This window comes from Elephantulus edwardii, unplaced genomic scaffold, assembly GCF_000299155.1.
Source record: "Elephantulus edwardii isolate Elephantulus edwardi_28Jun2011 unplaced genomic scaffold, EleEdw1.0 scaffold00255, whole genome shotgun sequence".
Taxonomy (NCBI): Eukaryota; Metazoa; Chordata; class Mammalia; order Macroscelidea; family Macroscelididae; genus Elephantulus; species Elephantulus edwardii.
In genome coordinates, this window is record NW_006400005.1 from 2,299,439 (window position 1) to 2,319,513 (window position 20,075).

Here is a 20,075-nt window from a genome sequence, read left to right on the forward strand (position 1 = left end):
CTCTTGTACATAGTGTCGCAAACAACTCGATGGCACATAACAACAACAACAACATGTCCAAATTCCTGGTACCAGGTTTAGGGAAGGATTTCTGTCTCAGATAGTTCTGAGGAAAAGTCCTTGCCCCTGAGGGTCTGTTCCAGGACTGACTTGTTGTGACTTAGTGCCTCCGTTCTTCCATTTGTAGCATGCTGCTGTCACAGTAGGATAGTTTCCCGGGAGAGGGTGATGTCTCCTCAACTGAACTGAGCACAGTATTTCCTTCCCCATAACACCTAGCCAGACACACATTTCCATTCACACATACACATCTTCTTCACCATTTCTCTCCTATTTATGTAATTTCTGTCTCCCAGGCCTGCAAACAGGAAGCCCCTGATTCATTGCCAACTCCTCTCTTCCTTGTGCTCCCTTCAATTCTCATGTCCTCTCAGTTCTAATTCTGAATTATCTCCCACATCTGTTCCTTCTTTTCGTTTTCACCGCTCTTAATACAGACTTTCCTGCCCTTTTGCTTAGTGTTGGAATTCTAATAGGCCTTCTTGTATCCTTTTCTTTCTGGTCTGCTTCAACACACCCTGCATTAATTTCCGAGACCTTCAGAGCTTCCCAAGAGCCCATGAAAAATTACAGATCCTGTGCTTTCCTGTCTTACCACTCATGTGCCTTTATCCTGGTCAGATCCTTTACAAAATGGTTTCCTTCATCAAGAAGATGCCATAGTGTTCTTTCTTTCTCTTTAACATTTGCCACTTCTAGTTTCCATTCCATTCATACCTTTTGTAACAGTTAAAATATTCTCATTGTTTCAAGTTTTGGCTTACTTGCACTTTCATCCAAAGCCTTCCTGGCTATATACCATGCCCGAATTTCTTCCTTCCCTTTTATTTTTAAGCACAGTTTTGTTGGTGTGCATGCAATCATTTATATACATTGTATTTCATTCAGTCTTTCATGTACATTGTGCATTGAACATGTACATTGTGTCTTATGCAATTAATGTACATTGTATTTTGTATAATTAATTACTATTGATCTGTGCCTATTATCACCCTCAAGTAGATATGTTAGCTATGTATATATAGCTAAGATATATGTAGATACATCTTGCTTGTCTGTGTCATAACTCTACTAAGTTTTAAGTTGCTTTTTAAAAAATTTTTTTTTCTTGAAGAAGAGGATCAGTAATTCTTCTTTAGTGCAAGGTTCCAAAATCAAATCACCTGATGATGTACACTCTGTGTACCACTTTCTGTTTCTTTTTTTTCTGATTTTTAGTCTTGGGCTCACTCTCTCCCACTTCCTAAAAATCTCTCTATCTTAATATCCATCATTCATGAATCTTGTGTTAAACAAGGAAATGCCTGCTTATCATCGGGATCAAGTGTTTTTTAAATTACTGACATGAACTCAATTTTTGAATTTTTATTTAATGTAGGCATATTGTTTATAATGTTGTTTCTTCTTTTTCTTTTTTTTTTAAAAACTTTTTTTTTATTGGATTATTTTACGTGTACCGTCAAATCAGATCTGACTGGTACAGGAGGAGATTGCCCCCTCCTTCTCCAGCAGAGCATCTGGTTGTTGTTTCTTCTTTTAAGAAAATATAAAAATTGGAAACAGATAAAGGAAACAGATAAATCTTTAATTAAAAGGAAATCTTATTTTGATAAATTTTTTCTTTTAATTGTGATTGTAACAAAAGTTTACAGAAAAGTTAGATTTTCATTCATTCGTTGTTGCACCTTCTACCCCCTTTTCCTCCCTGCTCTGTCCCCGAGTTAACAAGGAAATGATATCTTGTATGTTGTTACCAGAAGACTGTTATTTTAAACTTTCAGCAAAGATGACCACTTGCTATATGCATTTTGTTTTCTTCCCAGACTCAGTTTGAATATTCAGATGTGAACCAAAGTGACTGTGTTGTATTTTTCCTGTTTAACTTTTTTATTTGACAACTAATTAAAGTTTAGAAAGAATAGATTGTGTATCAATTTTAAGTACATATATCAAAGAGCTATTTATACAGTTAACCTTCAGGAGCATGTTTTTGAAGATATGTTTTTTCTTCTTAAATCTCATTTCTGTCTTGTTAATTTATGCTTTTAAAATATGCTTTAATTTGCTATGTGTGACAGATTATACCTAAAATACAATGCTTGGGTTTCACGACATTTTCTCATCTTTAAATTCTTTTTAATCTTTTCTTTTTGCACATTTCTGCATATGTTTAGCAACATGAAAAAAATGTTCATTATTACTTATTGGTTGGTTCATTGTAAGTTCTTTTTTTTTCTTCTTTTTTTTTATTTTATTGGGAAAACATAATGGGGTAAAGGATGTGAGGGTTGGGGGCAGAAGGGTGAGGATGGGCAGGGATGCAGTTGCAGAGCTGCACAATTTGGTTGGTGGGGGGGAGCAGGAGATGGAAATGAAAAGGATCCAGTAGGGACCAGATGCTACAGGGGAATGGTAAGCATTTTCCAATGGCAAGTAAACCAACTGTCTTATTGATTTGGGAACCAGATGCAGATTCTCTGGCTTCTTCATGCTGTACAGGGGCATTGATGTGAAGGGGAAAAGGGAGGACACTTTATTATCTTACTGGTGATCTTGGGTTAAAGCTGCTTGTCTTCTTGTTCTGTTAGAAGGTATTTCCCTGTCATTTGCTCCCCTTTGGACTGCAAAGTGTTTTCCCAGGTGGGTCCATTGGGTATGGCTGGTTGAACCTAGAGGCTCCATCCTCCTTTGCTTCCTTAGCTGGTAGTTGTATTTCCTTTTTGTCACTGGCACTGGGTTCAGGATCAGGTCTGGATTAAACTCAGTGTTAAGGTTACCTATAGGAAAGGGAGCAAACCCATTCCTCCTTGGGAATCCTTGAATTCCTGTTGTTGAGCCTCAGTCTTCACTGAAGACCAGTCATCAACTGTTTAACTGTTCAATTATCAATAAACAGAGGTCCGTAGAAGGCCATAGTGCCCTGTTCCAAGTGGTCTGCTGCTCCCGCAGCTCACCACATTGTCTCTGCCTCTGCCACCATCTTGGATCCTCATTGTAAGTTCTTATACTTCATTTTAACATAATGTGACAGAGAGACAGTACTTGCAATCTAACAGTGGATTTCTGCAATATGTTGGTATCTCATCTTGATAAGAAATATAAGTGCTTAAGACAACTCTCTCTATTCTGGAACTTTAAGTACTTTTTGGGAAAAGGTAGGAGACACCAGAAGTCAAATGAAAGGTAAAGGTCCTGGACATGCCCAGAAGAGACTCAACACTGCTGAGAAGGTGGACTTTTAAGTACAGGAAAGATCGAAGGAAAAAGCTATCCTATTGAAGCTTCACTCTAAGAAATAAGAGTGAGTCTTTGCCTTGAAGGTGCATTCTAATAGCTTTGTGGTACAGAGTTGTGCTGCCAACTCAAAGGCAGGCAGTTTGAATCCACAAATTGCTTCACAGGAGAAAAAAGGATGAGCACTCTCCTCCTGTATGAGTTACAGCCTCTAAAACTGCTGGAGGGTCAGCTGTGTATGAGTCAGTTTTGACTCCAGGGCACATATCAACAACGACTACTTTTTACCTTGTATAGAAGTGTTGTTGTTATTGTTAAGTGCCGTCGAGTCACAGGCGACTCATAGCGACCCTATGAAGGAGAGTCCTTGAAGCTTGGGTGCCTTTCATCCTCTCTCGAGGTTCATAGGGTTTCCGGAGGCAAGCTATTATGGAAGTGAATGCCACTCCTCCTTCTACTGTATAGAACTAGCAAATGTAAATATGCCTGCAAAGACCTGTGAGCTTCACAGGTGATATTAACTCACATTTTTTTTCTGGCAGATTTATAAAGGTCTTGGCACATGAAGCCTCACTTCACTTTCTCTCCTGCAAGGAAAATGTATTTTCTGCATTTTTTGCTTTAAGGAAACTTATTCTTGGACTCAACAATAACTTGACTTACTGGGTTTCCAAAGCTGTAAATTGCATTAAATGAGATTGCTCGGGTTTCTTCGGAAGAGCTCCGAGAAGGTTTGGACTGTCAGACATTCATGGCCTTTGCAGTCATAGAGAGCTTAATGAGGACTATAACACCAGAGCTTCCTAGTTACCAGTTAGTGAAAGATACATTACTAGTATCCAAGCCTCTCATGCCAGTGATTCTTATGTTTCATTACATAAAATTTGGGCAGAACACTCTATAAGTTGAGCCACAGTATTAAAATTCAGCCTTTTAAAACCCTCTGGAGCACATGGAGTCATCATGAATCAGAACTCTCATGACTGACATCAACTGCTTTGGGAATGTTGTACAAGTAGAAGGTCTAACACCTACCACTGCCCACTGTCCCTGTTTATTCAAATTCCTGTCCTCACACTCCTTCACTTCTGTAAAGACTTGCAGTTGGCTAATACAATGGTGTAATCAAGTTGGCCCATACTGGCTTTTGAGTGCCGATTGTTAAATTTGCAGTTATTTTGCAAACTAGCTGTTTATTAAAAATGTTATTAGCCCCTTGCGGCCCACCTAGAGCGCCTGCAGCACGCTGACCTATTCTCTGACCTGAGCTGGTGGACATGGCGAACCAGGTTATCAAATGTAAAGCTGCGGTAGCATGGGAAGCAGGAAATCCCCTCTCTATTGAGGAGATAGAGGTGGCACCCCCAAAGGCACATGAAGTTCGCATAAAGATTATTACCACTGCAGTTTGCCATACTGATGCCTATACCTTGAGCGGGGCTGACCCTGAAGGATGTTTTCCAGTGATCTTGGGACATGAAGGAGCTGGAATTGTAGAGAGTGTTGGTGAAGGAGTTACAAAACTGAAAGCAGGTGATACTGTCATTCCACATTACATCCCACAGTGTGGAGAATGCAAATTTTGCCTGAATCCTAAGACAAACCTTTGCCAGAAGATAAGAGTCACTCAAGGGAAAGGAATGATGCCAGATGGTACTAGCAGATTTACTTGCAAAGGAAAGACCATTTTACATTACATGGGAACCAGCACTTTTTCTGAATACACAGTTGTAGCTGATATCTCTGATGCTAAAATAGATCCTTTAGCACCCCTGGATAAAGTCTGCCTGCTGGGCTGTGGCATTTTAACTGGTTATGGTGCCATGGTAAACACTGCCAAGGTGGAGCCTGGCTCTACTTGTGCCATCTTTGGCCTGGGAGGAGTTGGATTGGCAGTTATCATGGGCTGTAAGGTAGCTGGTGCATCCCGGATCATTGGCATCGTCATCAATAAAGATAAGTTTGCAAGGGCCAAAGAGTTTGGAGCCTCCGAATGCATTAGCCCACAGGACTTCAACAAGCCCATCCAGGAGGTGGTCGTTGAGATAACAGACGGAGGGGTGGACTACTCCTTTGAGTGCATTGGTAATGTGAAGGTTATGAGAGCAGCACTGGAAGCGTGCCACAAAGGCTGGGGCATCAGCGTGGTGGTTGGAGTAGCTGCCTCTTGTGAAGAAATCTCTACTCGTCCATTCCAGCTGGTAACAGGTCGCACATGGAAAGGCACTGCCTTTGGAGGGTGGAAGAGTGTAGAAAGTGTCCCAAAGCTGGTGTCTGAATATATGTCTAAAAAGATCAAAGTTGATGAATTTGTGACTCACAATCTATCTTTTAACCAAATTAATGAAGCATTTGAACTTCTACACGAACTGTTGTAAAGATTTAAATTCAAAAGAGAAAGCATAGCCATCTTTGTACTAAGTCCTGAGACTGGATCAGAGCTGCCAGAAAAGCAGGAGCTCTTCAACCTTCACAACTTCTTCAACCTTTTGTAACTTACTCTAGGGAATAATGTTTTCTGTGTAACTTTTAAATCTCTCTAATCAAGAGCAAGACAATTATAAATCTGTTTTCTAAACTCTCCATTGTATAAATAATTACTAACTCATTAAAGAATATTTTAACATATTAAAAGCATTTCCACATAAAAAATTTTATTAAAAATGTAGATTACAATGTGATGACTTGTCTAAAAGCACATGTAATAAATAATTTAAAACTCACTTTTTTCCAAGTGTTTTTGATGTACCATGTTGTTGTTGTTGATTGCCTCCGAGTGGAGCATGACTCATAGCAACCCTATGAACAAAAGGCCTGAAGCCCCTCTACAACTGTGGATGTTTATCAAAGTTCATTGAATTTCTGCAGGCATGTTATTTAAGAAGTGGATGCCACTCTTGAGGTATTCACATCCATTGTGTTCATAGGATAGGCAGAGAACAGAGTGAAGTGTTACTGCAGGCATTGGATTCACTCCACGCTCAATAGTATCGCACTTGTTTGGAATTTGAGCTAATAGGAATACTAGAAAACTCTACAAATCAGCGTTCTTTTTTTTTTTAATATTCTGGAGAAATAGTGGCTAAGCACTGGTGGCCTGCTGGTAAGTAACTGTGCTGCCAACCCAAAGTCAGGTGGTTTGAATTTGTCAGGTGCTCTGCAGGAGAGAGACTGGAAGTCTTATCCCATGTGGTTTACAGCCTCTACAAATTTGCAGCAGGGTCAGCTAAGCGTCTATTCTACCTTGAGAGCGTATAGATAGCAACAACTGCAAACACGTTCTCTTACCTCTCTTTAAAAATGCTTTCTCCTTTCCCCAGAATGTTCCCATTATGTCTGACATACCTACATATGTACATAAACGCACAAGCAAATGCGTACATTATTCATGAAATATTATTGTTGCCATTGTGTGCCAATGAGTCAACATCAAGTCATAGAAATCCTGTAGATTATTCTTAATCACATTAACTAATCTTAATGTCTGTCGTATGCATTTAGGCCTCTCAGACAGAATTAATCCCCTGCTTTTATTTTAATATATTCATTTTATCACATGGCATCTTTCATTATACTTCGAGTTAGCAGATTTAGTAAATAAAATACAAGACACAAATCTGAATTTCACGTAAACAGTGAATAACTTTTTGACACAGCTATCCCTTGATAAGTGCAGGGGATAGTACCCAGACCACATCCATACAAGGCTGTGGATTTTCAAGTGCCTTATATTAATTGCATGTATTTGCATATAAACTGTATACATCCTCCAAGTAATTTCTATATATAATACTTAATATACTTCAAATGCTATGTAACTAGCACTTTATGATCCCACTTAACCTTTAAGGGATTATTTTTACTTCATAATCTCTCACTCACTCAGCCTACAGACAGGAAAGACCAACTTTATAAGTAAATTTTATGCAATAAAATGTTGTTTTCTATGGAAAATTCTATTCTGAATAGGTGTGCGTATGTATATACTGAATTTAACTATATCTTGTGTTTTATCTGGCAACTTTAGTTATAGTTATATTAAAACTATTTTCTCCTAAATATATTTCTACACACACACACACACACACACACACACACACACACACACATAGAGTGACTTTCTCCATAGAATCTATAGTGTTTAATACATAAAATGACTCATGTTCATTGTTCTTTTGTCCTGTTAGGTTGGTTCCAGTTGAGGAATGCTGAGCGACAGCATTGTGTGTATAATGAAAATCTTCATCCTGCACTATTCACACAATCTCTGTGTGCTTTAAGCCCATTGTTCAAGTCACTGTGTCAATCCATCTCCTATCCTTTACTGACTTTTTCCAGTGACTGAACTTACTTGGGAACATGTTCAAAGTGTGTGAGAAGAAATCTCACAATCCTTGTTATAAGGAACACTCCAGCTGCACTTTTTCTGCAACAGATTTGTATGTTCTTTTGGCGGTTGTTGTTTTTATTGTTGTTATGTGCCGTTGAATTGACTGTGGCTCATAGCAACCCTATGAACAATGGACCCGAATCTTGTCCTAGTGTGCTATCCTCACTATTTCTGATATATTTGAGCCCATTGTTACAGTCACTGTGCCAATCTATCTTATTGAACTCTTCCTCTCGTACGTCGACCCTCCACCTTTCCAAGCATGGTGTCCTCCTCTGCATAACCTCGCCTAACAAGATGGCCAAAGAACATTAGACAAAGCTTCACCATCCTTTCTTACAAGAATCCTCTGATGGCACTTTCTCCAAGACAGACTTGTTTGTTCATTTGAAAGTCCATGAGCTATTCAAGACTCTTCTCCAACAGCACAATTTAAAGGTATCAGTTCTTCTGTTGTCCTTAGTCTTTGTCCAACTTTCAGATGCTTAACAAGAACATTAAAAGACTGTGATAGGGAACTCTGGTGGCCTACTGGTAAGAAGCTGTACTGTAATAGCAAAGGTGTGTGGTTCGAATCCACCACATGCTTCGCTGGAGAAGGAAGGATGGTCTCCTCCTGTGCCTGTCAGATCTGATTCAATGATACACCAGAAACAAAACAAAACAAGATAATTTTTTTAAAAAAAAAAAGATTGTGATAGAAGGCCGTGTGTGGCCCGTGGTAGAGACAGGTGGGTGCTAGGCCCTGGCTATGGTGAGGATGGGGTCAACAGGGTCTCTCGCAAAGAGACTCCACTTCATGACCCACACACTAACTGCATTGGGAGGCTAGCAGCATGACCATATTTAACTTTGGGAATTGTTTCGCCCTCGCCTACTTTCTCTACTTCATTATGTATAAGTGCAGTGGCCTGAGCACACCTTCTGGAAATGTGTCCAGGCTGGTGTCGCCTACCTTTTTATGCAGCTTTGCAGGGTGCTGTTCCAGTCACTTTCTTTCCCACTTGGGAACGCACATCTATGACTTCACTAGGGAGTTCATGAAGGTCACTGTAGATGTGGCTAACCTGATAGGCCTGAACTTTGTCATGTCTTAGAATGCCAGCAGTGGGAAGTACAGGATCATGGTTGCTGCCCTGGGCTGGTCCGTCATTGAGCTCACAATGTCCTGCTGCATCTTCCTCTGGTTTGGAGCCCAGGGCATTGAGTTTGACTAGAAATACATACACATGAACATCAACATCAGGCTGGTCTACTTCCTCATTGCATCTGTCCAGATCTGGAGGATAACTCGCTAGGACCTGTATCATACCTTCCACCTAGAAGTCCCCTTACTGATGTTCCTTTGTGCCTACAAGGCCTTTGTCATGAACACCTTTGCCCACCTCTTTTCCCTGGGCAGCTGGACAGTGTTACTAGCCAGAGCAGTGGTGATGGAGCTGCTGGCCCTCAGCATACTGGCCCTGTATGTCACTGTTGTCAGTGTGCACCCCTAGGCTTTGTGTTCAAGAATTCACATACTTATTCTTTGTCTTTCCCAGATCTCAGTAAACCGTATTTGGAAAGTTGTTGTTGGTGGTTGCCTTCGAGTGGAGCACAATTCATATCAACTTTATCAACAAAAAACCTGAAGCCTTTGTATAACTATTGCAATTTCTCCAAGTTCACAGAGTTTTCAGAGGTTTCCGGAGGCATGTTGTTTAGGAAATAGATGCCACTCCTGATTCCAATTTGGAAGGGGAGGGGGGGGGGGGGAAGACCACGATAGTTTCAAAGTTCTTGGCTAACATTGCTCTGCCTAATTTTCTCCTTGGTATTCCTTGGTCATTTATTGACTTTCACATGTATATGAAGCAATTGACAAGGTATTGGTTGAGTCAGGCACACCTTAGTCTTTAAAGTGCCATCCTTTCTCTTTAGAACTTGAAAGAGGTCCTTTGGCATCTGATTTGCTTGAAATCAAGTATGCAATCTTTTTTCTTTATCGCTGCTCCCATGAGTATTGATTGGAGATCCAGTAAAATTAAATCATGAATAGCATCAATCTTTTCTCCATTTATCATATTTATTGATTTATTTTGTCAAGGGTTTTTTTATTTTCTTCAATAAGTTCTTCAAGTTTCTTCACATTTGGCAAGCAATGTGGTGTGTCAGTTACATCTCACACATTACTGTGGTTTGATGACTACCAATTCTTTTTGGTATAATGACGCTGTATATTCCTTGTTTTCACTGTAGCTTTTTTGCTCATCTGATTATATCAATACTAAATGTATCTGTTGGATGAAAACAGGACATGAGGTTACTTTCTTTAATAGAATTTTAAATGGCATGATAAAATTTATGTTGTATTAAATATAATTTTAGATGACAGGATAGCAATGGTTTAGATTGTGGTTGTTGCTTTGGAGTGTCATCTAGTTAATTCTGACTCATTGTAACCTCACATTAAGGGGTAGAACTATCCCATTAAGGCTCTTTGTCTGCTCTTTCTTCCACAGTTGCTCTAGGTGGGTTCAAACTGCCAAAATATTAGTTGGCAGCTGTGTAGTTATTGTGCCACAAGGGAGGTAATGAAATTAGAGTTTGATAATTAATGCAGTAGGTCAAGTTGGTGATGATAGGTCTGAGCAAAGGTATGAAGAATGTTTTTATATGGGAAAGAAAACATATAAATAAAAATTTGGAGATAGAAGAACTAGACAAGATCACTGGATATAGATGTTGAAATTGGAAGTGACTGTAAAGTTTATTTTGGGGGCAGTGTAGGCAATGATGGTAGTTAACTGAGATGGAATGATACTCCTGTGAGGAGTATAGAAAAATGAGGGAGCTGATGTGCCCTAACAGTAAGGGGTTGTTTTGCTGACCCAGAGGCACATGGTTTGAATCCACCAGTTGCTTTGTGGGAGAAAAATGGTCAGTCTCTGCCTGTACAATTTATAACCTCTGAAAACCCACTGGAGGATCACCCATGAGCCAGTTTTAATCTGACCGTACACAACAAGATAATAGATAATTGAGGAGTTTAATTTGATACGTGTTAAGGTTTATGTGATATGACCAGGCATGATAAACATGTTTAGCCACCAATATGATACACATTAGATTAAATGCCAACCAGTTGGAATTGACAGTAACCATAAATAACTGGCTTAGGAAATAGAAGTGATAAGGATTTTGTTATATGGAGCCCTGGTGGTAGTGCATGTAATTAGCCGACTAACTGGAAGGCCAGCTGTTTAAATCTACCATTCAGTTCCTCAAGAGAAAGAAGGTGGGAGACACTTTGAGTGTGGGGTGCACGATTGTAGGGAACTAGCAAACCTCATATTCATAGATGAAGTGACTTGCTGGAGATTCCTGAAGTCTTGAATCCCCCAATCTCAAGGTCTGACACTCGGCTGAGTGAGGAGTGTGAGAGTTTTGGCAAAATAACTACTTAGAGTCTAGAAGAACACACTCTAGGAAAAACAGGCTTTTTGCTTTTACGACCTTCAACTGATTGATTGAGACCCACATGTATCAAGGTAGATAATCTGCTTTACCTAAGCTAAATTAACTGGTTTAATTGCTTATAGAGATTTCTGAGCTAACTAATATTTGACCAAGCACTTGGACACCAGAGTCTGTGCATGCTCACACAAAATTAGTCATCACAACAGCCAGACCAGGTATTGTATGAGGGTGTTTTTACTCAGCAAAGAAATCCAATTGTTGATATTGTTATGTACCATCAAGTGGGAAAGAACTCATTCATAGCTGACTCTCCACCTGGTTTTCAGAGGTAGTTAATTGTAAGAGAGAAGATTGCCATTTTCTTCTGAAAGGCACTAGTGGATTCAAACCGAGTGTGTTTGAGTTGGCAGTACAACTTCTTAACACTAAGCTCTTTGAACACCCTAAAGAAATACAATAATTATTGTGTACCATTGAGTTGGAACCAACTCCTAGCTTACCATCCCGTAGGTTTCCAGAGGTAGTAAATCATACAGAAGATTGCCCATCCTTTTCCTACAGAGCAGCTGGTGAGTTTGAAGCACCTACCTATCTTTGGATTTGCAACACAGCTTTGTACCACTAGACCACCAAAGCTGGCTAAATAAATAGAGTTGTTGTTGTATACCCTTGGGTCAGAATCAATCCATAGCTGACCCCCAGGCAGGGTTTCAGAGGCAGTTAATTGCATGGGAGGAGATTGCCTGGCTTTCTTATATAGAGCAGCTGGTAGACTTAGGCCACATGCCTTTGGAATTGCAGCACAGCTTCTTGCCACTAGGCGACCAGAACTCCCTAAACATATAGTTGTTGTTTTTATGTTTACTCATGTCATTTCTGACTCATAGTGACCATATGTGCAACAGCTCTGGACCCTGCTCTATCCTGAGCCAATTTGATCACTTCTGACACCTCCACCCCTATTAGCCCAGTCATTAAGTCAGTCCATCTCTTCCAAGATCTTCCTCTCTTGTGCTGCCCCTCCACTCTTCCAATAATGATATCCCTCTCCAAGGACTAGTCCCTCCTTGCAACATACCCAAAATATATCAGATGGCCTTCAAAATCCTTGCTTCCAAGGAGCAACCTGGTTTCACCTTTGGATTCAGGAGAGGATTTGAGCCTGGATATGTTGGAATCTTTAAACTAAAGATGATATTGGTTCAATGGGAGAAGAGGCGGTCATTAAAAATCTGTATAAGAAAGTTTAATAGTATTTATAAAATAGAAGTGGTAAATATAATAAAAGAAAATAGAGCTTTTAGATTTTGTTTATGTTGAAGGTGGTGAATTATCTTGCTTCCATTTCAGTCTCCACACTTTTGCTGATGGAACAATTGTTATATTGGACTAAAGTTATATAAACCTAGGGGCTGATATAAATTACCACACACCATGGAGCCCCTTTGTGCTGTGGTGAGACCACCCTTGGTTGTACCTATGGTTGACTAGGGATATAGAGTCTTATTATCTCTCCAGGAGGGTCTGGTAGGACTGAAAACAAAGTTATTCAGACTGGGAGAAGAGAGGACTTATTAGTCAAGAGCTCCGGCTTGATTGGCTGAAGCAGACTCTGGCTTCAGTCTGAAAAGCTAAAAAAGGACAGAGAATGGAAGTTGCCTGTGGTGTGTCATTGATTGTGTCCTTAGAGGGCTTTTGCTGTTGTATATTTCTCATACTTGATAATAGGAGCAATTTTGAGTTGATGAGAAAGCATTTGCATTTGAATAGTGAGAGTTGTTCTAGTTCTGTTACTCAAGGAGTTCCTTAGGAAACTAAGACTGCTAGTGTCCATATGGTCTGGAAAAAAGAACACCATGCTCAAATATGTGTGGGTCAGCAGACTGCTGGTTATTTTCCCTCCCTGAATTATGAAAGGTTGCTTAATGATTTTGCTCATTATTGCAAATGCTATAGTAATAATAATTATAAATGGTCCTTTGCTTCCTCAAGCAGCAAATCTAAATTCTTCCAGTTGACATCAAGACCCATGTTAGGCTGCCTTCCATGATTCTCATCAGCACCTCTTTACGTCTAATCACTCTCAAATTACACCACTAGGTTATTGAATCTGAATCCCTGATAGCCATATGGTTCAATCATCTTTCTACCATTACTATGCCCTTATCTATATTTACTTCACTCAAAATTCCATCCACATTTTGCTTTGTTTATTCCAGTTCTTTGGAATCGAGTCCATGATATCTAAGTTCATATAACCCAGATTCTTAAGTGTTTTCCCCCAGAATTAAGCCTCTTGGCACCAGCAGTTAGGAAATAAAAAGATGAATTGCATTGGGAAAGTCTGTTGTTAGGGAACTCTCTAGAGTCCTGAAGAACAACGAGGCCAGTCTAAAGACTAAGATGTTCCTGATACAGTCCATGATCTTCACAATTACTTGCTATGTGTCTGAGAGCCGGACAATGACTAAGAATGGCAGAAGAAGAAATGATGCCTTTGAGTTGTGGTGCTAAAGGAGAGCATTGAACTCAACATTGACTGCCATGAGAAAAAAAACGGGTCTGTTCTGGAGAGGGTGAAAGCAGATACCACCTTGTAGGCAAGGATTTTGAAACTCTGTCTCATGTTCTTTGGGCATGTTGAGAGGAGGAGCCAGTCCTTAGAGAAGGATATCATAGTTAGAAGTGTGGACAGGGCTCGGAATTGTTGCTGTGAGTCATACTTAACAGAACCTAACAATAACAACTCACAACAGCTTATCTTGTTGGATCAGAACTAGCTCATAATTTACCCTTCAAGTTTTCAAAGGCTATAAATTGCATGGGAGAATATTATTCATCTCCTTCCCTTCCCTCCCTCTCCCCCCGCCCCACAAGGATCAAACCACTTTTCTTAAAGTTGGCAGCGCAACCGTTACCTAATGGTCCACCAAAGCTCCCTAGACAGTTATTTGGATAGATAACATAACTTTTCACTGGCATACAAAAAACTTACAATGAAGATTATCTGTTATTCTTATAACAAAGTCATATTTTATTTTTCTGTGGAAAAAAGATGGGTAATCTTCTCCCATGTAATTTTCAGCCTCTGAAAATCTGCTGGAGCATCAGCTGTGAGTCAGTTCTGATCAACAGCGATGAGTTGGAAGTTGATGACTACTACTGTTAATGATAATATTATTACTACTATAGTCATCCTTAGAAAACATGCCAGCATTATATTTTTATGTGACTAAAGCAGTTTTCATTGCTGTATCCTAGAGGGTACAGTCATTATTACAGCAGCAGCAACAACAACGCTATATATTTGTGCCTAGGCAGTGCTAACAAAACTATTATACAGTTATCAAACAACTGGTAAATCATAGGCTAGTCCTAGCAAAAAAAAACCCCATGACCTAAGCTGGATTGCCAACACCAACTTGTAATCAGCAGCTTAATACAAGTTCTATACTTAGGAACACATGTAAACTTAGAAGTATGACAGAGTAACACACCATTGTCTTTTGTGGCTTTACCATTGGGAATGACAGAAATGAATATGGTTGAAATTAAAATATCAAACTACCCTTGTACAGTGGCTAGCATATAGCAAGTGGAAGTTTCATTTTTCTCTAAGAGTGGTTTCTTTTTCTCACACCAAGAACATTTTATACTTAATTTAGTTCATCTTCTAATAGTATTAAATTTCACTTCAAACCAAATGTTGAATAAAATTTGAAATGCAGTTTTTTTTTCAGAGGGGAAGGAGGGACCAGTCCTTGGAGAGGAACGTCATGCTTGAGAGGGTGGAGAGATGGTGCAGGAGAGGAAGATCCTCGATGAGATGGATTGATTCAGTGACTGGGGTGATGGGGATAGGTGTGGAGGAGACAGTGAGATTAGCAAGGGATAGGGCAGGGTTTAGGGCTTTTGTACATAGTCACTATGAGTCTCAAGTGACTTGACAGCACATAACAAAAGTTTATAAGCAGTAGATCCTTTGATTACATTTGCTCTTGATCATTGTTTCCTTACATCAGCAGATATCTGTGACACATCTGCTGCATACTGGCATAGTAGGTGCCAGTAACATCACAGTAAATGAGACGGGCATGGAACTCACATCCTTATTCATTGTCCAGCTTTGACATACATAGCAAGTGACTGCAAAGATAATGGCCTGTATCAGGTGCACCTTTGTTCTCAAACTGACATTGTTCCTTAAGAACTTGGAGAGGCACCTAACTATAGACTTTCCCAGTGCAGTTTGTCTACTGATCTCCTTACTGCTGATAACAAGTGTATTGATTGTGGAGCCAACTAAGTTGAAATAGTTGACAGTTTTCAATCTTTTCCCCATGCACCATGATGTTGCCTATCGATTCAGTGACAAGGAATTTTGTTTTCTTGACAATGGGATGCAACCCATATTGAAGGACTCAAGTATTTGATCTTCTGCAGAAATCACTTCAAGATTCCCTCACTTTAGTAACTGAGGTGTGTCATCTGCATAATAAAGGTCACTAATGAATTTTCCTCCAAGATGTCACATTCTTCATAGAGTCCAACTTCTTGAACAGTTTGTTCAGCATAGAGACAAAATAAATGTGAAGGGAGAATACAACCCTGATGCACACCTTTTCTAATTTTAAATCATGTGTTTTTTTTCCCTTATCTGTTTGCACAGTAGCCCCTTGGTCTAGGTAAAGGTTTTGCACAAGCACAGTTAAGTGCCCTGCCATTCCCATTCTTCTCAATGTTAGTCGTAGTTTATTACAATCCAAACAGTCAGATGTCTTTCAGTAAAGCACAAATAGACATTCTTCTGCTATTCTTTGCTTTCAACCAATGATATCCTTGGTGCTACATAAAGCCTCTTCTAAATCCAGCTTGAACACCTGGCAGTTCTGTTTTAGATATTTCTGAATTATCTTCAGCAGTATTTTGCTTGCGTGTAATGTTCATGATATTGTTCAATAATTTCCACATTCTGTTGGATCACCTTTCTTGGGAATAGGAACAATCATGGATCTCTTCCCATCAGTCAGCAAGGCAACTATCCTACAAATCCCCTTGCCTAGACTTGTGAGCATGTCCAGACTGCATGTGTCATTTCACACATGTCAATTGGTATCCTGTCATTTCCTGGGATCTTATTTTTTTTTTTGCCAAAGCCTTCAGTGCAGCTTGATTTTCTTCCTTCATTATCATTCACTCTTGATCATATGATACTTTTAGAAATATTTTCAGTGTTAGCCATTGTTATTGGTACAATGATTCTGTGTATCACTTTCATCTTCTTTTGAGGTTTCCTCAATCGCTCAAAACTTTGTCCATAGCATCTCTAAGTAATACAACTTGAGACTTGAGTTTGTTTTTCAGTTCTTTTAACTTGACAAATACTAAACAATTTCTTCTCTTCATTCTCCAGTTCTAGGTCTGTGCATATTCTGTTATAGTAGTTTGCTTTGTCTTCCCAAGCTGCTTTTTCAAATCTTCTGTTCAGCTCTTTTACTTCAGCATTTCTTCCCTTTGTTTTGGCTTCTCAACACTCCTGTGCAATTTTTAGAATCTTTTCTGGCATCCCTTTTGGTGTTTTCTTTCTCCTTTGTATTAATAGTGAATTTTTGTTCTCTTAATGGATGATAGATGTCCTTGATGATATTCAGCAACTCATCTGGTCTTCGCTCATTGGTATTTAATCAGAAATACTAGGAGTTAAAGTGGCATTGTGAGAGAATAACAATCCCCTTCTGTAAAGATTTAAAGCCTTGGACAGCTGATGGAATGTTACCAGAAGTTAGAATTGAATTATCAGCAGTAGATATAAGTTAGAACTGAATCTACAATATGCAGCAATTAATAATATCAAGCCATAGTCTTATCAGCAAGCCAATATATTAAAAAGACAAAATACCCTAAAGCACATTTATATCAAATGTATTAGAAATTGGTCATAGATAATTTCCAAGAACTAAAATGAATATAGAAAGACCAATGGTCTTTTGTAAGATTGTAATTATCAGTGCAACTATATTCTGTGTGTTTTTTTTTAAATCTGGGACTTTTCTAAGCCATGTGGAAAGAAATGTAATAACAGCTTTATTTTTATCACTTCCTCTAAATTGCATCAGGAGTACAGAAGTCATTGGTCTTTTTATACTCAAAAGAAAAACCCTGTAAATTTTAACAGTATTTTATACCATTGTACCGAGAACATCTAAATGTATTTAAAAGAAGAATATATAAAACTTTACCAACTTTACCACTTATCTTACTTTTGGGGTTTTTTTAGTAATACATCCTAAAACTTGGATTTTGTTCTTATTTTTTTTAGGTCACATAGATGACTGTATCTTTTTGTATACCCTCAGGTTGACTTGTGATTTATTAAATTAAATATAATTATTTAATATTAATTATTTAATCTATTAAATCTAATTATTAAATAATCTTAATTATTTAACTCAATTGATTTTTTTGTTTGTTCACAACAAGCCAATTACTTCTAATTGCTGGTTTTCCAAAACACACATAAAGATGTGTTCACTTACTTATTTATGTACTTAACATTTTTATCAAACAGAGAACTTACTGGGTGGTGCAAATGGTTGATGTGCTCAGCTAGCTGAAAAGTGTGGCATTCTCCTTTTGAAACAAAAAAAAAAAAATCAGCCTATGCTGATGCACATGGGACCACTATGAAGTGCAGTCACTTCTGCATCAACTGATTTCCTTAGAAACATGAGAACTTTAGAACTGGGATAAGCCAACTGGATAATGAGTGCCAGTTTACATAAAGATTATTATACAAAACAACCAAGGATCCATCCTGAAACTATGCCTTAGTTTTTCACTTAAAAAACCTACAATAATCACATTATATTTTTAATGGGTTGGTAATTTGAATTTTTAAATGAACAAGTGCATTTAAATAAAATTCTTCTTATCTAAGCACATAAAAGACAGTTATGGAGAAAATATTGTTCTTGTTGTTGTTAAGTGCCATCGAGTCATAGGTGACTCATAGTGACCCTGTGAACGAACGTCCTCAACACTTGCGTGACTTTCATCCTTTCTCCAGATTCATAGGGTTTCTGAAGGCAAACTATTTACAGAAGTGGTGCCACTCCTGCTTCCACGCTTGTTTTAACTGGGGAGTGCCACCAGACACTGCCCGCCATGGGTAACCATTATCACATTTGACACATTAGTGTCATAGTATTCAGCTTCACAGCAACCACAAATTACCTCTGTAGGGCAAGTGGACACACCAGAGCTATAAGACCTAGAAGAATGTCTGACCAAAACCAGTTAAAAACAGGCCTGAGGGTCACAGATCAGAGTCACCCACCTTTGGCTTGGTAGCATCACTTTCTGTCCACTAGGCCAACTGGTCTCTCTCTATGTTGAGGAGAAAATAGTTTTAATAAAATCATTGAGAGGTTTGTTAGGAAGGTTGATGAGAGGTTGGTAAAGAAAGCTTCTTCTTGATGTTCAAGTGGTTACAAGACCAGAAAGGCTTTTCAAGACAGGTTTGATTCTCAGTTCTATACGATTTAAAGAAGAGAAAAGATGATTTTGCCTACGTTATTGTTGTGTACCATCAAGTTGGAACTGACCCATAGCTGACCCTCCAGCAGGTTTTCCAAGGCCTAGGAGGAGATTGCCTTCATCCTTCTCCCAAAGACTAGCTGGTGCATTCAAACTGAGTGACTTTGGGATTGCAGTGCAGCTTCTTACTCCTACGCCATCAGAGGTCAGCCTATTTTGCCTGTAAGTCTTAGGTATTGACATGCCACAAATCTGTTAAAGTCTCTTTGTTCAGTACTTTAATAATTTTTCTTAAAAAATATTTTTTGTCACTGATCCAAGAAAAGAAAAAGCTCCAGGTGGAAGCTGTGCTGACGCTAGTTTGTTCTCATGCCCAAAGTTCATGATGAACAGAAAGAAACATAAACAGGAGCTTTGCTATTTTGGTGTGATTGGCATCTTGACATCTTGTTGAATATTTTTAAATGGAAAGACTTCCTGGGTAGAAATCAATCATGGTGTAAAAGGTCTGTGTTTCTTCTTCCTGTCTTTAGTACATAAGCACAAAACAGCCGCAAATCAATCCAGCTGATGGTGTCAAGCTGGAGCTTCTGAAAAGTGAAAATCCTACATAAAGTGCAATTGATCTTATTTTCTAGTTGTTATCCTGTCTGAGTTTGTAATTATTTTTAAATTACAAACTTTGGTAGTCAGGATATAGTCTATATATTCAGAAATTGGTAGAATAAAAAACTGTAAATCAGATATTAATATTTATGCAGATTTATTTATATTAAATGTTGATTAAGGAGATGTTTTTCATATGATTGTCAACCAGAAGAACCATGCTAAGACAGTTTTAAATAATCAACATTTCCATTGTGAATTTTAGAAGAGTTTTACTTTCTTAAATAGACTTCATAGTATGTTTGGCTGTTAATGGGAAGTTTTGAGGTTCAACTCTGCCAGCTACTTTGCAGTAGAAAAATGGAGTATTTCTTCCTGTAGAGATTTACATCCTTTGAAAGCTGAGAATGTTTTGTGGAATCAATGCAACAACCATAGATTGAGTTTGATGTTTCCATTTCCTTTCTAAAAAGTTTCATCGTCTTTACTGTGATTGGTAGCTCTGATGGTCTGGTGGGTGAGGTATTACGGTGTCCACCCAAACACATGGGATCCAAATCCATGAGCTGCTCTAGGGAAGAAAGATGGACAGTCTCTTGTCACGTGACAGATAGCCTTTGAAAACCTACTGGGGATCAATTCTGACTTGGTGGGAATGGGTGAATCTATGAGATTACAATTAAAGAGCATTAAACACTAAGCCTCATGAATACAAATGACAAAAGAATCAACACCTTTAAGGTGTTGGGGAAGAGTACTGAATATTTCTTGGACTTCCAAAAGAACAACA

General features: G+C 38.7%; 1 protein-coding gene and 2 pseudogenes across 1 annotated transcript in view; all 3 read left to right on the top strand.

The window, feature by feature from the left end:
* The window catches only part of RIMS1 (regulating synaptic membrane exocytosis 1), a 701,348-nt gene that overhangs the window by 170,221 nt on the left and 511,052 nt on the right, over positions 1-20,075 (top strand). The window lies entirely within an intron of this gene.
* Positions 4,563-5,672, top strand: LOC102868209 (annotated as a pseudogene).
* LOC102868621 lies at positions 8,521-9,180 on the top strand (annotated as a pseudogene).